This window comes from Moschus berezovskii, chromosome 23 (assembly GCF_049115385.1).
Source record: "Moschus berezovskii isolate FMDL1 chromosome 23, NW_MosBer_1.0, whole genome shotgun sequence".
Classification (NCBI taxonomy): Eukaryota; Metazoa; Chordata; class Mammalia; order Artiodactyla; family Moschidae; genus Moschus; species Moschus berezovskii.
This window is the reverse complement of record NC_142482.1, coordinates 12143638-12168362: the sequence shown is the minus strand read 5'-3', so window position 1 is coordinate 12168362 and position 24725 is coordinate 12143638. Positions and strand designations below refer to the sequence as shown.

The following is a 24725-nucleotide window of genomic DNA, read 5'->3' as shown; positions in this document are numbered from 1 at the left end:
AGTCACCATCTGCAGTGATTTGGGGGCCCAAGGAAATAAATTCTGTCACAGTTTCCATTGTTTCCATGGGGAAAACAATGGAATTGTTGGGACTGGATTCTCTGATCTTTGTTTTTTGAACGTTGTTTTAAGACAAGTTTTTCACTCTCCTCTTTCACTTTCATCAAGAGGCTCTTTAATTCTTCCCTTTCTGGCAATCTTGATTCCAGCTTGTGCTCACTCAGCCTGGCATTTTACAAGATGTACTCTACATGTAAGTTAAACAAGCAGAGTGAAAATATACAGCCTTGACATTCTCCTTTCCTGGTTTGGAACCAGACTGTTGTTCAATGTTCAGTCCTAACTGTTGCTGTTTGGCCTGCATACAGGTTTCTCAGGCGGCAGCTAAGGTCATCTGGTATTCCCATCTCTTGAAGAATTTTTCAGTTTATCGTGTTCTACACAGTCAAAGGCTTTGGCATAATCAATAAAGCAGAAGTAGATATTTTTCTGGAACTTTCTTGTTTTTTCTATGGTCCAACGAATATTGGGAATTTGATCTCTCGTCCCTCTGCCTTTTCTAAATCCAGCTTAAACATCTGGAAGTTCATGGTTCATGTACTGTTGAGGCCTGGCTTGAAGAATTTTGAGCATTAATTTGCTAGTGTGTGAGATGAGTGCAATTGTGCGGAAATTCGAACATTCTTTGGCACTGCCCTTCTTTGGAATTGGAAGAAAACTGACCTCTTTCAGTCCTGTGGCCACTGCCGAGTTTTGCAAATGTGCTGCCATATTGAGTGCAGCACTTTCATAGCATCATCTTTTAGGATTTCAAATAACTCAGCTGGAGTTCCATCACTTCCACAAGCTTTGTTTGTAGGGATGCTTCCTAAGGCCCCTTGACTTTGCCTTCTAGGATGTCTGGCTCTAAGTGAGTGATCACACCATCCTGGTTTTCTGGGTAATGAAGATATATTTTTTTGTATACTTCTTCTGTGTATTCTTGCCACCTCTTCTTAATATCTTCTGTTTCTATTAGGTTCATACAATTTCTGTCCTTTATTGTGTCCATCTTTGCATGAAATATTTCCTTGATATCTCTAATTTTCTTGAATAGGTTTTTAATCTTTCCCATTCTGTTTTTTTCCTCTATTTTCTTTGCATTGATCACTGAGGAAGGCTTTCTCATCTCTCCTGTAATTCTTTGGAAGCCTGCATTCAAATTGGTATGTATATCTTTCCTTTTAACATTTGCCTTTAGCTTTTCATCTTTCATCATATATTTGTAAGGCCTCCTCAGACAACCATTTTGCCTTTTTGCCTTTCTTTTTCTTGGGGATGATCTTGATCACTGACTCCTGTACAATGTGATGAACCTCCACCCATACTTCTACAGGCACTCTATAAGATCTAATTAATTGAATCTATTTTTATAATCCCTTGTATCTATTTGTCCTTTGAATCTATTTACCTGTTTGTCTAATCCATTGAATCTCTATTTCTTTAATTGATGTCTTATAATTTTCTGTATACAGTTTTTTGTCTGCTTAGGTAGGCTTACTCCTTGGTATTTTATTCTTTTTTGTTGTCGTGGTGAATGAGATTGATTCCTTAATTTCTCTTTCTCACTTTTCATTGTTAGTATATAGGAATGCAAGTGATTTCTGTGTATTGGTGTTGTATCCCATGACTTTGCTAAAGTCACTGATTAGCTCTAGTATTTTTCTGATGGTATCTTTAGGGTTTTCTATGAACAAACAATGACCGTTTTACTTCTTTTCCAATCTGGAGTCCTTTTATTTATTTTTCTCTAATATATTTATTTATTTATTTCTCTAATTTTCTCTAATTTAGCTAGGACTTGCAAAACTATGTTGAATAATAGTGGCAAGAGTGGATTCCGTGTCTTGTTCCTGATCATAGAGAGTATTATTACAGTTTTTCACAATGGGAATAAAGTTTGCTGTGGGCTTATCATATGTGGACTTTGTTATTTTGAGGTAGGTTCCTTCTATGTCCATATTTGAAGAGTTTGAATCATAAATGGGTGCTGAATTTTGTCAAAGGCTTTTTCTGCATCTATTGAGATGATCATATAGTTTTTATCTTTCAGTTTGTTAGTATGCCATATCCTACTGGTTGATTTGCATGTACTGAAGAATCCTTGCATCCCTGGAATGAACACACTTTTTCATGATGTATGAGCTTTTTAATGTGTTGTTGGATTCTGTTTGTTAGAATTTTGTTGAAGATTTTTGCATCTGTGTTCTCTAGTGATACTGACCTGTAATTTTGTATTTTGCTTTGTCTGGTTTGGTATCAGGGTGATTGTGACTTCATAGAATTTCATAGAATGAGTTTGGAAGTGTTCCTTCCTCTGCAATGTTTTTTGAAAGAACTTAGAATATAGGCATTAACTCATCTCTAAATGTTTGAGGGAATTCATGTTTGAAACCATCTGGTCCTAGACTTTTGTATTTTGGGGATATTTTTGAACACAGTTTCAATTTCAGAGCTTGTAATTGGGTTGTTCATAATTTCTATTTCTTCCTGGTTCAGTCGTGGAAGATTGAGCTTTTCTAAGGATCTGTCCATTTCTTACAGGTTATCCATTTTATTGCTGTATAGTTGTTCTTATATTCTCTTATATCCTTTGTATTTCTACATTTTTTAGCCCATTTAAAAAATTATTTATTTATTTTAATTGGAGGCTAATTACTTTACAATATTGTAGTGGTTTTATTTTTTAATTAATTAATTTATTTTACTTTGCAATATTGTGTTGGTTTTGCCATACATTGACTTGAATCCGCCATGAGTGTACATGTGTTCCCCATCCTGAACCCCCTTCCCACCTCCCTGTCCATCCCATCCTCCTGTGTCATCTCAGTGCACCAGCCCCGAGCACCCTGTATCATGCATCAAACCTGGACTGGTGATTCATTTCACATATGATATTTTACATGTTTCAATGCCATTCTCCCATATCATCACACCCTCACCCTCTTCCACAGAGTCTAAAAGACTGTTCTATACATCTGTGTCTCTTTTGCTGTCTCGCATACAGGGTTATCTTTACCTTCTTTCTAAATTCCATATATATGCATTAGTATACTTTCTGGCTTACTTCACCCTGTATAATAGGCTCCAGTTACATCCACCTCATTAGAACTGATTCAAATGTATTCTTTTTAATGGCTGAGTAATATTCCATTGCGTATATGTACCACAGCTTTCTTATCCATTTGTCTGCTGATGGATATCTAGGTTGCTTCCATATCCTGGCTATTATAAACAGTTCTGCGATGAACATTGGGGTACACGTGCCTCTTTCGATTCTGGTTTCCTCAGTGTGTATGCCCAGCAGTGGGATTGCTGGGTAATATGGCAGTTCTATTTACAGTTTTTGTACTTCTACATTGTTGTAACCTCTCCTTTTTCATTTATAACTTTGTTGATTTGATTATTCTCTCTTTTTTTCTTGATGAGTCTGACTAAAAGTTTGTCAATTGTGTTTATCTTCTCAAATAAACAGCTTATATTTTTATTAATCTTCCTTTTATTTCTGTTTTATTTATTTCTTCTCTGATCTTTATGATGTCTTTCCTTCTGCTAACTAAGGGTTTTTTTATTCTTCTTTTTCCACTTGTTTTAAATGTAAAATTAGGTTGTTTATTCGATGTTATTCTTGTTTCTTAATGTAGGTGTGTATTTCTATAAACTTCCCTCTTAGAACTGCTTTTGATGTATTCCTTTGGTTTGACTAATCATGTTTTCACTATCATTAGTTTCTAGGATTTTTCATTTGTTTGTTTCCTTAGTAACATCTTTGTTATTTAGTAATATATTGTTTGATCTCCGTGTTTTTGTTTTTTACAGTTTTTTGTTTTTCTTGTAATTGATATATAGTTTCATAATGTTGTAGTCAGAAAAATATTTGATATGATATCAATTTTCTTAAATTTACTGAGATATGATTTGTGACCCAAAAGGTGGTCTATCCTGTAGAATATTCCATGTGCACTTGAGAAGAAGATGTGTTTTTCAGCATTTGGATGGAATGTCCTAAAGATATCAATGTGATCCATCTGGTCTAATGTGTCATTTAAGACTTGTGTTTCCTTGTTGATTTTCTGTCCATTGGTGTAAGTGTGGTGTTAAAGTCTCCTACTATTATTATTGTCAATTATTATATCCACTATTATTGCTGTCAATTTCTCCTTCATGTCTGTTATTGTTTGTCTTATGTGATGAGGTGCTCCTATGTTGGGAGCATAGATATTTACAACTGTTACGTTTTCCTCATGGATTGACCCCTTGATCATTATGTAGTGTCCATCTTTATCTCTTGGAATATTCTTTATCTTAAAGTCTATTTTGTCTGAAATGAGGATTGCTGTTCCAGCTTTCGTTTTATTTCTATTTTCATGAAATATACTTTTTCATTCTCTCACTCTCAGAATATATATGCTTTAGGTCTGAAGTGGGTTTCTTATAGACAGTGTGTATATATATATATATATATATATACACACATATACATTCAGCCAGTTTGTGTCTTTTGTTTGGAGCATTTAATTCATTTACACTTAAATCAATTATTGATATGTATGTTCCTTGTAAGGTCACGAAAACAGGCGTCTCAAGCTGTAAGGAAATAACCCAGACACCAAGGGAAAGTAACAGGCTTTATTGGCAGTGTGCTCCAGGGAAGAACCCACTGACTGCAAGAATGGCCATGAGGAGTTCTGCCCCGAGCAAAGGCAGAGTGCGATTTTTATGTCTTTGGGGCAAGAAGTGACATCATATAACCTGGACAGGCCTAAATAAGACAAAGCTCGGGAACGCAAAATTGTGAATGGTCAGCTAGTAGAGGTGGCGAGACCGGGTTGGTCACTCTGGAGGTCAGGAAGGAGGGCAGATCTTGGCAGAGGGTTATTACATCAGAGATTCCTCAGCGGTTTGGCGGGACTTTTTCCCTCCGGTGGGAGATGAAGAGGGGAAGAAGGAGCCAAGATGGCCACCGGGAAGGGGAAGCCAAGAAGGCCACCAGGGTCCGACCTTACATTCCTATTGCCATTTTCTTCATCTTTGGAGGTTTGTTTTTGTAGATCTCTTTTCTTCTCTTGTGTTTCCTGACTATATAAGTCCCTCTAATATTTGTTGCAAAGCTGGTTTGGTGGTGCTAAATTCTCTTAACATTTCCTTGTCTGTAAAGCTTTTGATTTCTCCATCAGTTTTGAATGAGATCTGTGCTGGGCAAAGTAATCATGGCTGTAGGTTTTTCCCTTTCACTACTTTAAATATATCCTGCCAGTCTCTTCTGCCCTGCAGACTTTCTACTGAAAGATCAGCCATTAAACATATAGTGTTTCTTTTGTATGTTACTGTTTGCTTTTCCCTTGCTGCTTTTAATATTCTTTGTGTTTAATCTTTGTCAGTTTGATTAGTATGTGTCTTGGTGTGTTTCTCGTTGGGTGTATCTTATATGGGACACTTTGCGTTTCTTGAATTTGATTGACTATTTCCTTTCCCGGATTGGGGAAAATTTCAGCTATAATCTCTTCAAAAATTTTCTCACATCCTTTCTTTTTCTCTCCTTCTTCTTCTGAGACTCCTATAATTCGAATGTTAGTGCATTTAATATTGTCCCTGAGGTCTTTGAGACTAACCTTATTTCTTTTCTTTTTTTTTTTTATTTTATTATGCTCTTCAGCAGTTATTTCCCCCATTCTATCTTCCAACTCTCTGATCTGTTTTTCTGCTTCAGATATTCTATTATTGATTCCTTCTAGGATATTTTTAATTTCTATAATTATGTTGTTTGTTTTTGTATATTTATTATTTAATTCTTCTATATCCTCATTAATTGCTTCTTGCTTTTTCTCCATTCCATTTTCAAGGTTTTAGATCATCTTTACTATCATTATTCTGAATTCTCTTTCAGATAGTTTGCCTATTTCCTCTGCATTTATTTGGATTTGTGTGTTTCTAGGTTGTTCTTTTATTTGTGCAGTATTTCCCTCCTTTTTCATTTTTTTTTAACTCATTGTATTTGATATCTCTTTTTCCTAGGCTCCCAGTTTGACTTCTTTCTTCCTTTTGGTTTCTGCCCTTGTGGGGTTGGCCCAGTGGTTTGTGTAATCTTTGGGTAGGTTGTGACTTTTGCTTGTTTCTGGTGGGAGAAGGTGAGCTTTTCTTTTCCCCTCAAGGGAATGCAAATCTCACTCAATGGGCAAGGCTAATGAGGTGGTAATCCTCTCTGCTACTGACTGTGTTTTGTCTTGTTTGTTGCTGTGAAGAAAGCTAATCATCGAAGAATTGATGCTTTTGAATTGTGGTGCTGGAGAAGACTCTTGAGAGTCCCTTGGACTGCAAGGAGATCCAACCAGTCCATCCTAAAGGAGATCAATCCTGGGTGTTCATTGGAACGACTGATGCTAAAGCTGAAACTCCAATACTTTGGCCACCTCATGCGACGAGTTGACTCACTGGAAAAGACTCTGATGCTGGGAAAGTTTGGGGGCAGGAGGAGAAGGGGACGACAGAGAATGAGATGGCTGGATGGCATCATCGACTCTATGGACATGAGTTTGAGTGAACTCCGGGAGTTGGTGATGGACAGGGAGGCCTGACGTGCTGTGATTCATGGGGTCACAGAGAGTCAGATACGACTGAGCGACTGAACTGAACTGTTGTTTGAATGAGGTGTCCTGCACAGAGCGCTACTGGCAGTTGGGTGATGTTGGGTCTTGTATACAAGTGAATACCTTTGTAGGAGTTTTCACTATTTGATATTCCCTGGGGTTATGAGTTCTCTGGTAATCTAGGATCTCAGAATCAGCACTACCATTACAAAGACTCAGATCTTGATCTCTGGCTGTGAACAGAGATTCCACAGATCGTTGGTTATGGCATTAAACAAGATTTTTTAAAATATGCCCAAACAAGAAGCAAAAGATGCACCCCAGACAAATGACAAGTACAAAGTCAGGCAAATAATCACTAAAATAATGGAATATACTCGCACACATATGCACCCATAAACAAAATCACAACAGTCCAAGAAAAATATAGTACAATAGACTGACCTGGTGAACAAAGGAAACCAAAAATGTTATCCACCAGTTAAGAACAAAACTAACTAAAGCGCAAAGTGGAAAACAAAACTAAAGCAAGAGCCAACTGGGGAATAAAACAACGAAAGTTAAACAAACTAACAAATATGGTGAGACCAAGAAAGAAAATAAAGAATAAAATTAAAAGTTAAATAGAGGTAGACAAAGGTTTATATATATTAAAGATTAACCACAAGGGGAAAATAATAATAGGAAAGCAAACAAAATAGTAAAGTAGAAAAAATAATAATAAATTAATTTTTTAATTAAAATTTAAAAAGAGAGAAGAGGGGGGAGGGGGGAAAGGAAAACTACACAGAACCACTAAAGGTCAACATAGAGGCAGAAATTTATAACAGAAATAAAGTGTGATTAAAAACATTTTTATCAAAAGCTTAAATAATTTAATACTAATAAAACCTACAACTATAACTACAGAGGGAAAAAAGGTTGGGGGAGGATTCAGAAGAAAGTACAGAACAAGTCAAAACATAAGAATCATAAATTTTTTCCTTGAGTCTCTGCTGTCAGTGTCCTTTCCCTCTCTGGGAGTCATAGTCCACCTCACCTCCCTCAGATGCCCTCCAACACTGTGCTGGTTTCTGGACCTGCTGTAGGAGCAGCTCACACTGTAATCTGGTCCTACTCCTGAGTGTTCTTGCCTCCAATGTCCACCGCTGTTAGAACTAGTGCATTTTCTTTTGTGAGAACTCTCAATGTCCTTTTATATATTCCATAGACACAAAATTTGCCTAGTTGATGTGTGGGTGCTTAGTCATTCAGTCGTGTCTGACTCTTCATGATCCCAAGTTGCCCACCAAGCTCCTTGGTCCATGCGGATTCTTCAGACAAGAATAGTGGAGTGGGTTGCCAAGCCCTCTTCCAGGGGATCTTCCCAACTCAAGGATCAGACCCAGGTCTCCATTTCAGGCAGATTCTTTACCATCTGAGCCACCAGAAAAGCCTAGTTGATAGTGTAGATTTAATCTGCAGCTTGTACAGCTGGTTGAAATGTTTTGGATCCTCGTCCTTAGCCACACGTCCCCTGGGTTTCAACTGTGGTTTTATCTCCACCTCTGCATATGGGTCATCCACAAGGGTTTGCTCCTGAAGCTGCCCTGGAGGACTTGGGTCTTCTCCAGTGAGTGCCAGGTGTGGAGGTGTTGCAGCTGCTTAGGTCGCAGGGGCCCTGGCAGCACCACATACTCAGGGATGCTGTTGGCTAGGGAAGAAGGAAATATGGTTTTCTAGAAGCGTATGGCAACCCACTCTTTTATTCTTGCCTGAAGAATCTCTTGGACAGAGAAGCTGTTATTATTTGTAGACTTTTACATTATTTGTAGACTTATTATATGTCCATCCTGACCCTTGTGAAGTGATATGTCATTATAGTTTCCTTTTTATTATTATTTCTCTAATAACTACTTACATTGAGCCCCATTTCATGTGCCCATTGGCCAGGTGTCTGTCTCCTTTGGAGAAATGTCCGTTTAGGTCTTCTGCCCGTTTTTCTGATTAGGTGTTTACTTTTTTGATATTGAGCTGCAATGAACTGTTTGTAACTTTTGCAGAGTAATGCTTGTTGGTCACATCATTTACAAATATGTTCTCCTATTATGTGGTTGTCTTTTTGCTTTGTTAATGGTTTCCCTTACTGTGCAAAATCTTTTGAGTTTATTTGAGTCACATTTGTTTGTTTTTGTTTTTATTCCCTTTGCTCTAGGAGACTGATTAAAAAAGATATTGTTGCAGTTTATATAAAAATGTGTTTTGCCTATGTTTCCTTTAAGAGATTTATAGTATCAGGTCTTACCTTTAGGTCTTTAACCATTTTTGAGTTTATATGTGTATGTGCTGTTAAACAATGTTCTAATTTTATTTTTTACATGTAGCTGTCCACTTTTCCCAGAACCACTTATTAAAAAGATTCTTCCTTCTTTGTTGCATTTTTTTTTTCTCCCTGGCCATGGATTAATTAACCCTAGGTGAATGGGTTTAATTCCAGGCTTTCCACCCAGTTCCACTGATCTACATTTTACCTTTTTGTGCCACTACTATACTGTTTTTGTAATACTTTGTAATATAAAGCTTGGAAAACTGATTCCTCTAGCTCCATTGTTCTTTCTCAAGATTACTTTTTCTATTTTGGGTCTTTTGTGTCTCCATACAATGTTACACACTACTATAATTAAAGTAGATAGCCAATAAGGACAGAATATAGCACAGCCAATATAGCACAGAAAACTCTACTCAATATTCAGTAACAACCTAAATGGCAAGTACATTTGGAAAATAAAAGATACATATATGTGTATAACTTTCTGTACACCTAAAACTAAAAAAACATTGCTAATCAACTATTCATGTGTGATAAATCACTTCAGTTGTGTCTGACTCTTTGAAAATCCTGAACTGTTGTCCACCAGCCTCCTCTGTCAATGGGATTCTCCAGGCAAGTATTCTGGACTGGGTTGCTAAGCTCTCCACCAGGGGTTCTTACCAACCCAGGGATTGAACCTGCATCTCTTATGTCTCCTGCATTGGCAGATGGGTTCTCTACCACTAGCACCACCTGGGACTACCACTAGCACTACCATTAGCCAACTATACTCTAATAGAAAATACAAATTCTTAAATTATTATTAGCTTTAAAAATGATATCATAGTAAGAATATTTCTGTCTAGGAAACCAGTATATATACCAAATATAAACTTACAACTAAAACACATTTTAAGTAGTATAATAGTAATTACAATTATTTATTTTTAACTGAATTCACTTATCTTCCATAAAAAGGATGTTCCAATCATTCATTGCTATATAACAAGTCATCTCAAATGTTATGGCTTAAAGTAACAACTGTTTTATTATCTCTTGGTGTTTTGGGTCAGAAATTTGGGGATGTTTGGGCCAGGGAGCTCTTACTTAGGCCTCATATGTGGCTGGATTCGGATGGTAGCTGAGGTATTGGGGATGCTGAAGCCACTAGGGGCTTTCTGAGCATCTCTCCATCTTCATGAAAGTTCAAGCCCTCTCTGTGATCTCTCTTTTTGATGAAATTGGGCTTCTTTACATTATGGGATGTCAGGGATGTCACACTGTTTTACATGGCAACTCAGGGCTCCAAAGGTATATAGCTCAACAGAGAATCGGATGAAAGTTTTATCATCTGACCTTAAATATTACATAGTCTCATTTCTAACTTAGTCTCAAACCTTGTTCAGATTTAAGAAAAATTAGCATATACTGAAGTTAAGTATGTCAATAGTACTTTATAAGAAAATCAAGTTGGATATGGAATATTGTGGGAAACATCTTTGGAAAATAAATTATGCTAGCATCAATGGTTAGAGCAGTTTCTGAAGCCTGACTTCTTGGGTTTGTGTTCCAGCACTAGCTGGACCATGCACAAATTGAACCACTCTGCCTCAGTCTCTAAGAAGGGAATGTAGTTATCTAGCCAAAAATGTTATCAAGATTAAATAAGATGATATGTGTAAAATTACCATAAGCCAGTGTCTGGCATATAGTAAGCACAAGTGAAAAGAAAGTGAAAGTGAAGTCATTCAGTCGTGTTCAACTCTTTGTGACCCCCATGGACTGTAGCCTACCAGGCTCCTCCGTCCGTGGAATTTTCCAGGCAAGCGTCCTGGAGTGGGTTGACATTTCCTTCTCCAGGGGATCTTCCCTACCTAGGGATCGAACCCATGTCTCCTGCACTGCAGGCAGATCCTTTACCCTCTGAGCCACCTGAGAAGCACAGGTAAGTGTCTACAATTATAATTATTCAGCTTTATTTATTCAAGTAATTTTGAGAGTATAAACATATATGAGTCTGTGGAATTTTTGATATCGGGTCAGTTCAGTTCAGTTCAGTCGCTCAGTCGTGTCCGACTCTCCGCGACCCCATGAATCACAGCACGCCAGGCCTCCCTGTCCATCACCAACTCCCAGAGTACACTCAAACTCATGTCCACAGAGTCGGTGATGCCATCCAGCCATCTCATTCTCCGTCGTCCCCTTCTCCTCCCGCCCCCAACCTTTCCCAGCATCAGAGTCTTTTCCAGTGAGTCAGCTCATCGCATGAGGTGGCCAAAGTATTGCAGTTTCAGCTTTAGCATCAGTCCCTCCAATGAACATCCAGGATTGATCTCCTTTAGAATGGACTGGTTGGATCTCCTTGCAGTATAAGGGACTCTCAAGAGTCTTCTCCAACACCACAGTTCAAAAGCATCGATTCTTCGGTGATCAGCCTTCTTCACAGTCCAACTCTCACATCCATACCTGACCACGGGAAAAACCATTGCCTTGACTAGACGGACCTTGGTTGGCAAAGTAATGTCTCTGCTTTTTAATATACTATCAAGGTTGGTCATAACTTTCCTTCCAAGGAGCAAGCGTCTTTTAATTTCATGGCTGCAATCAGCATCTGCAGTGATTTTGGAGCCCAAAAAAACAAAGTCTGACACTGTTTCCACTGTTTTTCCATTTATTTCCCATGAAGTGATGGGACCAGATGCCATGATCTTTGTTTTCTGAATGTTGAGCTTCAAGCCAACCTTTTCACTCTCCTCTTTCACTTTCATCAAGAGGCTTTTGAGTTCCTCTTCACTTTCTGCCATAAGGGTAGTGTCATAGTGTATCTAAATCACCACTGTAACTCCAGAGTTTGTCGGCTTTTAATATTATTCCTTGCAAGGATGCTTTTAGGTGTTCATCCCCTCTCTGGAAGGAGGTGTTGGGAATGACCTCAATTCTCATGTTTCTTAATAAATATTGTTTCCATAGGCAACAGGAATGCCTGTAAAAGAATTCAATCTTTATGTCTGTAAACAATTGACAAATTGTTTTGTTCTCAGTTCCCATTGTACAGAACAACTAAAGAATGAGAAGGAGGAGTAGGAAGTGGGTAAGCATGATTCAGTCCATAATTCAGAAAATATATTTAAAATCTGTGAAAACCAAGTCAAGATTTAAATCATCAGAATTGTAGTCAAAAAACTCAAGGAAAGAAACCTAATTTCCATTCTTTTACCCTTGTATATTTTTTTAGATAATTGCCTTAAATCTTTGTCTGCTCTTTGTCAGAATGTGGAAAGCCATAACTTTCTGTCTCTACCTTTTCTCTCTCTCTCTCAAACTCACACACACACACACACCACACATACAGACACACCACACACACACAAACACACCACACACATACAAACACACCACACACACATACAAACACACCACACACACACAAACACACTACACACACACACACACACACACACACACACTTCATCTTGCCATCTGTTCCTCATTCTTCTGTCGTTTCAAGATAGGGGATCATGCAGACATGAATTAAGCTCTACTTATCTCTTCCATGACCAATCCAAGCCTCAGTTGACGAGAAAGATCTTCCAATGAAAAGTGAGAATAAGGAGTTCCTGAAACTCATAGCTAAAAACTGTACCTAGGGAAATGTATAAAGTGAAGTGAAGTGAATGTCACTCTGTCGTGTCCGACTCTTTGTGACCCCATGGACTATACAGTCCGTTAAATTCTCCAGGCCAGAATACTGGAGTGGGTATCCTTTTCCTTTTCCAGGGTATCTTCCCAACTGAGGGATCAAACCCAGGTGTCCTACATTGCAGGCGGATTCTTTACCAGCTGAACCACAAGGGAAATGTATAAAATTATAGGTTAAATACTGGAGAAAGGACACCTTAAACAAAATTAGAAAAGTGAAAGTGTTAGTCACTCAGTCGTATCTGACTGTTTCTGACCCCATGGACTGTAGTCTTCCAGGCTCTTCTGTCCATGGAATTCTCCAGGCAAGAATACTGGAGTGGGTTGCCATCCTCTTCTCCACAAAATTAGAAGCATTTTCTAAATATTGCTTTTGCACTTCTTTGTCCATATTTGTCCATGTTTGGAACTAGACTTATGGTGAAAAAATGATAACTTCTAATGAATATATTGAGCAGGCAACAATTCTTAGTCATAACATGAAAATGAAACTAGTGTAATTTGAAAGTATTATCTTCACAATATTGAAGTACTGTGTTTTGCATTATCAGCTATACTGATACATGATAAATATGAGCAAAAAAGGTAAAGTCCTTAGGTTTCAATTTTCTCATCTTAGAATAAGTAAAATGCTGCTGCTAATTTATTGATTAGGATGATTGTCTATTTTATATTTTTACATTACAAACCTAGTAACTCAAAACAATATCTATTTCTTATCTCACTTCTGTAAGTCTGAAGCCTGGGTGCACTCAACTATGCCTTTTGTTCCAAGTATCATAAGTCTAAAACCGTGGTGTCAATCAGTCTGTGATATCATGTGGAGCTCAGAGTCCTCTTTCAAGCTGATGGGTTATGGAAGAATTCATTTTCTCAGTTGAGTAGAGTCTGAGACCCTTGAATCCTTGCCGTTTGTCATATAGGAGTTACTCTCAGATCCTGAAGGCCACCCACTTCCTTGCCATGAGGTTCCACAAAGCCAACAATGGCATATTGAATCTTTCTTGTCCTTTGGATCTCTCCAAATTCCTCTCTCTGTGATCAGATTTAAAGGGCTCATATGATTAGTTAGGCTCACCTGAATAATACCCTTAAGGTCAGCTGACTTGAAGCCTTTATTACAGCTGTTAAACCCCTAATGGAAATACCTAGATTAGTATTTGAATATTGTAAGAAGCTGTATGTACACCAGTTGCCAGAAATCAGAGGCCAGCTTAAAATTCTACCCACTACAAGAACCAAATGGAATCTGGTATGCAAGGCTATAAAGCCATTTAGCAAACTTCTTGGAATATAAGGACACTCATAATCACCACCACTGATGTCATCACAGTCATCACCAACAGAGGAGGGGGAGCAGTGACACACTATATCAAATTTTGGCTGAAGTCCAGCTAAAGTGAATGAGGCCAAAGAGCTGCTCATTGATGTTCTTTCTTTATCAGATATAATGTCTCTGAATTATCACTTTAAGTAAAGACATATGAAGGCTGATTATAATTCCACTGAATATTATTTTAAACAATACTCAATTATTAATAGTCATAAACGCCATCACCTTCTCTTGAAAGTTCTACTGACGTTTCCTCCTTTTTTCAATCCTAGCTTAATTTAAAAATATTTGTACTCTTTTAGGGCCATCTACTTTTATATTTTATTCTTCAAGTAGCATTTAGACTCTTTATGGATAAAAAATAATGTCTATCATCCTTAAGAAATGTCCTGGTATAACAAACAAGGTGTGAAATTATTAAATTATTAAATAGGTGCACTTCTGTAGACGATTAGTCAACACAAAGGAAATCAGCACATGCACCCAGGATGTCCTCACAGTCATCTGGACATTCTACAGTAACACAGAATCTAGGAGCTCTTGATATTTAGATATCCATGGAAACAGTCTGCATCAGGAAGCTGAGCCATAGTCACAGATGTTTAGAAGTAGGAGTGCTGTCAAAAGCGGTGTGCTGTTCATCTGAATAGGACTTGAATCACAAAAATATGAAATTAACTTCATAATAATTTTCTTGTAAGCAATTTATACTAAGATTAGTCAGAGATCAAGAACTGTCTCTTATCTCAAAGGATAAAGAACTTAGAGACACTAGGACAAGTCCAACCAGCATAAGTACAATTGCAAACTTGAGCTAAAGGTGCTAAAAATGCCATTCTGCAGTGATTCTTGTAGGTATATTATAAAGGAAATCTTATTAAAGATGTGTTATTTACTGGCATACATGTAACTTAGGTACACATATGTTTTGATTAATGCACATAGCTTACTACTTTATAACTTCCACGTGCAATAATCAATACTCATAAGCAATATTCATAAAACTATTGAGCCACAATGGAGTCATAAAGTGTTGAAAGTAGGAGATGGAATAGAGAGAGAAATGAAATTAAGATTACATACTGAAACCATCTTTACTGCCCATCCAGCTATTTTTTCCTTCTAAACTTTATGTTAGTACATTCCATGCCTGAATGGAGAAATAGAGTCATACTATTATTGATGAATATGTTATTATTTTCAATAATATACTATTATTGAATTCTTATGTCAAGAGATTTATTTGAGAAGCTAACTCAGTTCAGTTCAGTCACTCAGTCGTGTTCAACTCTTTACGACCCCATGGACTGCAGCAGGCCAGGCTGCCCTGTCTATCACCAGCTCCTGGAGCTTGCTCAAACTCATGTCCATCGAGTCGGTGGTGCCATCCAACCATCTAATCCCTGTCGTCCCCTTCTTCTCTTGCCTTCAATATCTCTCAGCATCAGGGGCTTTTCCTGTGAGTCAGCTCTTCGCATCAGGTGGCCAAAATATTGGAGATTCAGTTTCAGCATCAGTTCTTCCAATGAATATTCAGGGCCGTTTCCCTTAGGACTGACTGGATGGGTCACCTTGCAGTCCAAGGGACTCTCAAGAGTCTTTTCCAACACCACAGTTAAAAATAATCAATTCTTCAGTGTTCAGCTTTCTTTATAGTCCAACTCTCACATCCATACATGACTACTGGGAAAATCATAGCTTTGACTATATGGATGTTTGCTGGAAAATTAATGTCTCTGCTTTTTAATATGTTGTCAAGGTTAGTTATAGCTTTTCTTCCAAGGAGCAAGCATCTTTTAATTTCATGGCTACAGTCACCATCTAGATTTTCAGCCCAAGAAAATAAAGTCTGTCACTGTTTCCATTGTTTCCCTATCTATTTCCCATGAAATGATGGGACCGAATGCCATGATCTTCGGTTTTTGAATGTTGAGTTTTAAGCCAGCTTTCCACTTTCCTCTTTCACTTTCATCAAGAGGCTGTTTAGTTCATCTTCACTTTCAGCCTTAATGTAGTATCATCTGGTATCTGAGGTTATTAATATTTTTCCGGCAATCTTGATTCCAGTTTGTGTTTCATCCAGCACAGCATTTCACATGATGTACTGTGCATATAAGTTAAATAAGCAGGGTGACAATATACAGCCATGACACTCTTTTCCCAATTTGGAACCAGTCCATTGTTCCATGTCCAGGAGGGGACTAATGGAAAGATAATCGAGCAAAAATTATTTTTTGATTATGTGTTTTAAAAAATGTTTGATTTCATATTAAAAATTATAAGTCATTAATTTGTTTCACTAAAGTGTCAAAATGATAGTAATCCCTCTTGGTTATTTTATTTAATATATACATTGTTCACAAAATCACAAACTGAAAAAGTCTTAGTAAGCTTAGGTATCAGTAACTTATTTTTCTACAATTAGAGCAGTAAGAATCTGCAAGGAAAAGCCATCAAGACATTAAAAATGATAAAAAGAAAGAAAAAAAGGATATTTATATAGCTTTTATCATGCTATATCTCATATCTCTGACCATTTATTTAATACTTTATTCATTTATATTTATATATAATGCCTTGCCTTGGAAAAAATACTTTGGAAACAAAATACTGCAGTTTTAAAGGTTAATGCACCATAATTTATAATTGATGCTGCAAAGCCTTGAAAGAATATAGAGCCTCACCATAGACTTTTGACTAGCTATAGTATTCTCTGAGCAAACTAACCAAAATTAATCATTCTTTTCTAATAATGTCACATGACTAAAGATGTTTCACTGGCACAAAGTATAACCTCATATCTTCTTTGCTGTTTTGCCAATAAGAGAACAGATTAAGCACTTTTATTCTCAAAAAATAAAGATGAAGTAATTCACATTGTATAGTGTTCTTTGTTTCTGCATTTGCATATTTCTACTCATATGCAGAATGAGCTGTGAACATAGGCTGGTAATAGTGCGATAGGGATGCATTACAATGACCACTCCAGAATATGACATCAGCATCATGGCAACGTAAGACATTCTTTCTTTGTATCCCCACCTTTTAACAACAAAATAGTTATCCAGCCACAAAATAGATTTTCAAACTTTGTGTGTTTTGTGGTATCTAACACCATACTATGCCAAAGAAACTGGGAGAAGTCTCACCTAACTATGCATCCACTAATAAGGAGCCAGACCTCAGTACAAGATGTAGAACCAGGGGAGACAATGAACATGCCCAGAGTCTTTTCACCTAGGTTGGGAAAAGACCTGGAGAGTGCTTACTGGGGCAGGTGACCACACAAAGTGTACAATTTTCAGAAAGTCAACTTTTCCTAGGAGAGATTCCAGCACACCTCTGGAGGAAACAAAATGTGAATTTGGTCACAGTAGAGGTAGTAGAAAGAGAAACTTCCCAGTGATGCCCTTGTCCAAGGAAACATTGCACAGGGACTTGGATCCTGCTGACTGTACTCAACAGGACATCCACCCATGAACCTCTGGGAATACCAGAGCGGACATCCACCCATGAACCTCTGGGAATACCAGAGCTGGGACATTCCCACTGGGTTCACAAGACTGTGCGCCAGGATCAGAGGATTAAACCCACACTTCCTCTTACTTTGCTGCTGGCTCTTACTGTATGCTCCTGAGTGTAACGGCAAAAGACCTCCTATAGCCAGAAAATGCACTCAGAAACAGACCATGATCCGTGGGCAAGGGAGAAACTACAAACCTACCACTTTATGGGATTGCACCACTTTATGAAACAAAAGAGAGGTTTCCAGTACCTTGCCTGGTCAATGAGAGAAGAAATAAAAATTTAAGGATCCTGCTAAAAGATCCACATCTAGTGGAACTGGTGTACCGACTCCTTATATATAGTAGTAAAATCCTGAATAATGAAAACACCAACAAATAGAATACCACATCTAAAGGCAACAAAGATTTAAGAGTGTCAGCTACGTCAAATGTGAAAGTAGCAGCATAAAACTGTAAAGAATGTTTAAAATTAATGAAACATGCTGTCACAAAGAGAAAATAATAATTCTCCAATCAGTTCAGTTCAGTCACTCAGTCGTGTCCGACTCTCTATGACCCCATGAATCACAGCACGCCAGGCCTCCCTGTCCATCACCAACTCCTGGAGTTCACTCAAACCCACCTCTATAGTCGGTGATGCCATCCAGCCATCTCATTCTCTGTCATCCCCTTCTCCTCCTGCCCCCAATCCCTCCCTGCATCAGAGTCTTTTCCAGTGAGTCAACTCGTCACATGAGGTGGCCAAAGTAATGGAGCTTCAGCTTTAGCATCAGTCCTTCCAGTGAACACCCAGGACTGATCTCCTTTAGAATGGACTGGTTGGATCTCCTTGCAGTCCAAGGGACTCTCAAGAGTCTGCTCCAACACCACAGTTCAAAAGCATCAATTCTTTGGCGATCAGCTTTCTTCACAGTCCAACTCTCACATCCATACATGACCACTGGAAAAACCATAGCCTTGACTAGACAGACCTTGGTTGGCAACTAATGTCTCTGCTTCTTAATATGCTATCTAGGTTGGTCATAACTTCCCTTCCAAAGAGTGAGCGTCTTTTCATTTCATGGCTGCAATCAGCATCCGCAGTGATTTTGGAGCCCCCAAAAATGAAGTCTGACACTGTTTCCACTGTTTCCCCATCTATTTCACTTGAAGTGATGGGACCAGATGCCATGATCTTCATTTTCTGAATGTTGAGCTTCAAGCCAACTTTTTCACTCTCCTCTTTTTCATCAAGAGGCTTTTGAGATCCTCTTCACTTTCTCCCATAAGGGTGGTGTCATCTGCATATCTGAGGTTATTGATATTTCTCGCAGCAATCTTGATTCCAGCTTATGTCATGATCTTAGTTTTCTGAATGTTGAGCTTCAAGCCAACTTTTTCACTCTCCTATTTCTCTTTCATCAAGAGGCTTTTTAGTTCCTCTTCACTTTCTGCCATAAGGGTGGTGTTATCTGCATATCTGAGGTTATTGATATTTCTCCCAGCAATCTTGATTCCAATTCTCCAATAACTGGACTCAAAGATGCAAACTTTGTGATGTCACTGATAAAATTAAAAATAATTGTTTTTAAGAAAATGAGTTATAAGAAGACTTATAAAGAAAATTCAATGAAATTTAATAAATCTTGGGAAAAATACCTGATTGAAATGAATTTTTATTCCAAAGAGATAAAAATCATAATAGGAACCAAAGAGTCTGGAGCTGAAAGAATCAATGAATAAAGTGAATCATGCAATAAACAGCAGCTGCAATAGAGGAGAGGAAATGGTAAAAAAAAAAAAAATGTGAGATAGAGGAAGGAATTTTGAAATAATCTAGTTAGAATGAAACAAAGAAAAAATAATGGAAAAGGGTAAAGATAGCCTATATAATCTATGGGATTGATCAAAATTAAAAATATTAGAATGATTGGTATTTCAGAAAGAGAAGTAATGGAAAAGTGAACAGAAATTTTATTTAAAGAAATCGTACCTGTTAAACTTCTAAACCTTGTAAGGGAATAAGTCATTCTAAATTATAAAGTTAATAGATCATCCTATTATCTCAGTGCAAAAATACTTTTTCCAAGACACATTATAATAAAGCTGTCAAATATCAGTAGAAACTAGCATAACATTTTAAAGAAACCATATTTCAATAAAAATTAATTTAAAAAATCAAGGATAAATATAAAATTCTAAAATAAGAGAATGTATCCTAGAAAGGAGCCCCATTGGGCTATCAGCAGATTTCTTATCAGAAACCCTACAGGTCTGTAGAACGAGAAAAAAAATATTTAAAGTACATAAATAAAGAAAAAAAATTGCCAGCCAAAAACGCACTATTTTTCTAAATTAACCTTCAAATGTGAAGGAGAAATAAAGCCTTTTCTAGACAAGAAATGCTGATGGCGTTCCACTAGATGTTCAAGCAAGGTATGCTAAAAAGTGTTCTTCAAGCTGAAGAATCAAAAGATGCTAATAAGCAACATAAGAATATTGGAAAGTTTACAACACACAGGTAAATATTCAGTCACATGTATAAAACTCTAAATCTGTAATACAGTGGTCTCTTTATAGTATAACGTCAAAGGAAAAGAGCATTATATATTATTATAGCCACAGTAATGTTTTAATTAATATACCATATAAAAGAGGTAAATTATGACATCAGAAAATTTGAAAAGGACAAAGTAAACAAGTGAAAAGGGTGAAGCCCCGTGTGTGTGTAAAGGCAAGCTTTATTTCAAAACAACTTGGAGTAGCCAGGGGGTAGTGAACCACAACCTAGTAGGAGAGATTGCAGATACATGTTCATTTGAGAGAATCTCAGTAGGGAGACTTGTCCAATATTTGCTCAGTTTCCTCTTCAGGTTGAAACTAAAAAGATAAGCTTGAAGATGCCCATGATGTCTTTATATTCAGACACATTTGTTTCAGGAAGGAGGACATTGAGAGTCAACTTAATTGAGAGAATCAGCTTAATTGCTAAAATAAATATTTCACTGAGAATACAGTTAGTAGCTTTCTCACACTTTCACATTTTTAAAGGAGGCACAGAAGTTCAATTCCCATTCTAAGCCACTGAGTTAGTAAAGATTTTGTCTCCATTTCATAGTAAATAGATTACATTCAATTACACATCACAACAACTAACTGGAATATATCATTGCTAACTGGTATTTACCAACAGCTAACTGGAATATACCATTGCTTTTGAAGCACTGGCTGGGTTGGCATCTGTGATAGTAACCAAAAAAGTGAGGTTTCTGTGTAACAAGCACTGGTGCTGGATGCAGTCATTCGACCCATCTTTGTTCTGATGTCCCATGATACAGGGGAACAGCTCGTCATTCTCCTCCAGGAGCTGCTGGATCACTGGCTGAGTAACTGCCACCTTACCTCTCAGCCAGTCCAGTACAAACATCACTGACATCTCCAGAAGCCAGATTGGCACTCAGGTTCAGCCCCTGCAAACAAGCAAGCATCTAGATCAGAGCTAACCATAAAGTGGTGTGGTATGAGTCCTCTTGGAAGAGGTCACTATTAGCCCCACCATAGAGCTGCCAGGTGGGCAATCCACAAACTGGAGAACAATTAAACCAAAAAAGTTCTTGAACTGTTGCAAAAGTTCTAAGCCCCACAACAGACTTCCAAACCTGGGGATCCAGCAAAGGGCCTGGGAATCCCCAGGAAATCTGACTTTGAAGGTCAGTGAGATTTGATTACAGAACTTCCACAGGACTGGGGAAACAGAAGTGCTTGGAGGGCACAAACAAAACATTATATGCACCAGGACCCAGGAGAAAGGAACAGTGACCCCACAAGAGACTGAGCCAGACTTGCCTGTGAGTATTTGGGAGTCTCTGGAAGAGGTGTTTGTTGACAGTGGCCTGCCTCAGGGTCAAGGGCACTGGAAGCAGCAGTCCTAGGAGATGTGTGTGGCATGCTGGCATAAGGTCCTTTTAGAGGAGGTTGCCATTACCTCTATCATAGAGATTATAGCCTACCATAGAGACTAAGACTGTAGGACTGGATGGCCTCAAACCAAATAGGTGGGAACAAGAATAGTCCCACTTATCAGCAGAAAATTCAATTAAAGAGATACTGAGCATGGCCCTGCCTACCAGGACAAGACCCAATTTTCCCCAGAGCCAGTCCTCTGAAGGGGAAGCTTGCACAAGCCTTTTTCCTTAATGTGTCACAGGGCAGACAAAATGAAAACCACAGTCTCAGAAAGCTAACCAAAATGATCACATGGAACACAGTCTTCTGTAACTCAATGAAACTATGAGACATGCTGTATAAGGCCACCCTAGATGGACGGGTCTTTGTTGGAGAGTTCTGGCAAAACATGGTCCACTAGAAAAAGGAAAGGAAAACTACTTCAGCTACTTGCCTTGAGAACCCCAGGAAAGTATGAAAAGACAAAAAGTTATGACACTGAAAGATGAAACCCCAGGTCTGTAGGTGTCCAGTAAGCCACTGGAGAAGAACAGAGAAAAGACCTTAGGAAGCATTATTATGAGCAAAACTAGTGGAGGTGATGGAATTGCAGCAGAGCTATTTCTAATCCTAAAAGATGATGCTTTTAAAGGACTGCACTCACTATGCCAGCAAATTTGGAAAACTCAGAAGTGGCCACAGGTCTGGAAAAGGTCAGTTTTTATTCCAATCCCAAAGAAGGGGAGTATTAGGAATGTTCAAACTGCTGCACAATTGCACTCATTTTACATGCTCAACATCCTTCAATCTAGGCTTCAACAGTTTGTGAACTGAGAGCTTCTAGAGGTAAAAGCTGGATTTAGAAAAGGCAGATGAACCAGAGATCAAATTGCCAACATCCGTTGGATTACAGAAAAAGCAAGGGAATTCCAGAAAGGAAAAAAAAAAAAAATCTACTTCTGCTTTATTGACTACAACAAAAACTTTGACTGTGTGGATCACAAAAAAAGTATGGAAAATTCTTAAAGAAATGGGAATGCAAGAACACCTCATCCACCTCTTGAGAAACCTATATCCAGATCAAGAAGCAACAACTAGAACCAGACATGGGACAATGGACTGTTTCAAAACTGGAAAAAGAATACATCAAGGCTGTATATTGTTGCCCTGCTTTTTAAAATTATATGCAGAGTACATCATGAAAAATGCCAGGCTGGATATATCACAAGCTAGAAACAAGATTACCAGGAGAAATATCAATAACCTCAGATACGCAAATGACACCACCATGACAGAAAGTGAAGAGGAACTAAAGAGCCTCTTGATGAAGGTGAAAGAGGAAAGTGAAAAAGCTGGCTTAAAACTCAATGGTCAAAAAAGACAGCAAGGAAATAGAAAGAATCATAAGAGAATATTATGAGCAGTTAAATACTAATAAAATGGATAAACTAAAGGAAATAGACAGATTCTTAGAAAATGTTAATTTTCCAAGATTGAACCAGGAAAAATAGAAATTATCAAAAAACCAATTACATTGACATCAAAACTGTGATAAAAAAATCTCCCCAAAAACAAAAACCCAGGGCTAGATGGCTTCACAGGTGAATTCTATCAAACATTTAGAGAAAAGCTAATGTTTATTTTTCTGAAACTCTTCCCAAAAATTGCAGAGGAAGTAACACTTACAAACTCATTCTATGAGGCCACCATCACCCTGATACCAAATCCAGGCAAAGACAAAACAAGAAAATTTCAAGCCAATATCATTGATAAACATAGATGCAAAAACATTTAACAAAATTCTAGCAAACAGAATTCAACAGCACATACATCATACATCATAATCAACTTGGGCTTATTCCAGGGAAGCAAGGATTCTTCAATATACGCAAATCAATGTGCTATACCATATTAACACATTGAAAAATAAAAACCACATGATCATCTCAATAGATGCAGGAAAAGCCTTTGATAAAATTCACCACCCATTTATGATTCAAACTCTTCAAAAAATGGGCATAGAAGGAACCTACCTCAACACAGTAAAGTCCATATATGATATACCCACTTTATTCTCAATGGTGAAAAACTGAAAGCATTTCCTCTAAGATCAGGAACAAAACAAGGGCATCCACTCTCATCACTATTATTCAACATAGTGATGGAAGATCTAACTATGGAAATTAGAGACAAGAAATGGAATAAAACTAACCCTGATCAGAAAAGAAGAAGTAAAGTTCTCACTGTTTGCAGATGACATGATATTATACATAGAAAAGCCAAAATGAAACTATCAGAAAATTAATAGAGACAACTAGCAAAGTCATGGGTACAAAATCATTACACAGAAATCACTTGTGTTCTTATATAATAACAAAAATTCAGAAAGAGAAATTAAGGAATCAATCCCATTCACCATTGAAACAAAAATAATAAAAGATCTAGGCATAAACCTACCTCAGGAGACAAAAAACTGTATATGGAAAATTATAAGACACTGATGAAAGCAATCAAAGATGACACAAACAGAGGGAGAGATATTCGACATTCTTGGGTAGGAAGAAACAATATTGTGAAAATGACTGTACTATAAAATGCAATCAACAGATTCAATCCAATACCTATCAAAATACCAATGACATTTTTCCACAGAACTAGAACAAAAAAATTCACAATTTATGTGGAAACACAAAAGACCCCTAATGGCTAAAGCAGTCTTCAGTTCAGTTCAGTTCAGTTCAGTCGCTCAGTTGTGTCCGACTCTCCGCGACCCCATGAATCACAGCACGCCAGACTACAAAGCTATAGTCATCAAGACAGTATGATACTGGCACAAAACAGAAATATAGACCAATGAAATAAAATAGAGAGCCCAGAGAGAAATCCACACATCTACGGTTACCATATTTATGACAAAGGAGACAAGAATATTGTATGGGGCAAAGGTAGTCACCTCTTTTCAATAGGTGGGGTTGGGAAAATTGGACAGCTACATGCAAAAGAATGAAATTAGAATACTTCATAATTCCATACACAAATATAAACTCAAAATGGATTAAAGGCCCAAATATAAGACCATTAACTATAAAACTCTTAGAGGAAAATGTAGGCAGAACACTCGATGACATAAGTCAAAACAAGATCCTCTATGACTCACCTCCCAGAGTAATGGAAATAAAAATAAACAAGTGGACCTAATTAAACTTAAAATATTTTTCACAGCAAAGTAAACTATAAACAAGGTGAAAAGACAACCCTCAGAAAGGTAGAACATAATAACAAAGGGAATAACTGACAAATAATTAATTTTCAAAATATGTAAGCAG

The 24725-nt window shown here is 37.5% G+C and overlaps 1 protein-coding gene and 1 pseudogene across 3 annotated transcripts in view; one reads left to right on the top strand and one right to left on the bottom strand.

Annotated features, from left to right (window-relative positions):
- Positions 1 to 24725, top strand: part of KHDRBS2 (KH RNA binding domain containing, signal transduction associated 2) — a 795143-nt gene that overhangs the window by 636000 nt on the left and 134418 nt on the right. The gene's annotated exons all lie outside the window — the stretch shown is intronic.
- Positions 20648 to 20890, bottom strand: LOC148774092 (SS18-like protein 2 pseudogene; annotated as a pseudogene).